Source organism: Etheostoma spectabile, chromosome 11, assembly GCF_008692095.1.
Source record: "Etheostoma spectabile isolate EspeVRDwgs_2016 chromosome 11, UIUC_Espe_1.0, whole genome shotgun sequence".
NCBI classification, from domain to species: Eukaryota; Metazoa; Chordata; class Actinopteri; order Perciformes; family Percidae; genus Etheostoma; species Etheostoma spectabile.
The window spans coordinates 17,723,908-17,724,414 of record NC_045743.1 but is presented as its reverse complement, the minus strand read 5'-3'; the positions used below and the strand labels follow the sequence as shown (position 1 = coordinate 17,724,414).

Genomic DNA, 507 nt, shown 5'->3' with positions numbered 1-507 from the left:
GACACTTTACAGATAGAGCAGGTCTTGAACTTGAACTGTAACAACTCAAATCAAACAGATGTGAAAAGACAGCAAAGAGTATGTGAAAACATGTGAAAATGGTCATTATTGTAGAGTGGATATCCAAACTTTTCTGTTGATCTTTGAGATGCAGAGAGATGAAATGACCCAGTACAACCTTTACCGAGGCGTGTGAGACGCTGAGAGAACAAATTGACAGCGCGTTGCATCATAAAGTCAGATTTAGTGAAATCACTCACGCAGCCGCCTGCAGTTAGTGTGTCTAACGTTACTCTCAGCACATAAATAAACCAAAATATAGTCATACAAATCTCAACAATCCCTCCACAACTGATTAGTCTTGATGTAGCCGGATCTGCAGACTGACCAAACGTTTTAATTCCGATTTCTTACAAAAAGAAGTAATTTTGTAGTTTGGTTTATTTATATATTTTTTTAATTTAACCTTTCTTTAACCAGGAAAATCCCATTGAGATTACTAATCTC

General features: G+C 36.7%; 1 protein-coding gene and 1 long non-coding RNA gene across 3 annotated transcripts in view; one reads left to right on the top strand and one right to left on the bottom strand.

Annotated features, from left to right (window-relative positions):
• The window catches only part of LOC116697997 (nck-associated protein 5), a 55,485-nt gene that overhangs the window by 16,805 nt on the left and 38,173 nt on the right, over window positions 1-507 (bottom strand). The window lies entirely within an intron of this gene.
• Window positions 1-507, top strand: part of LOC116697999 (uncharacterized) — an 11,930-nt gene that overhangs the window by 3,811 nt on the left and 7,612 nt on the right. The gene's annotated exons all lie outside the window — the stretch shown is intronic.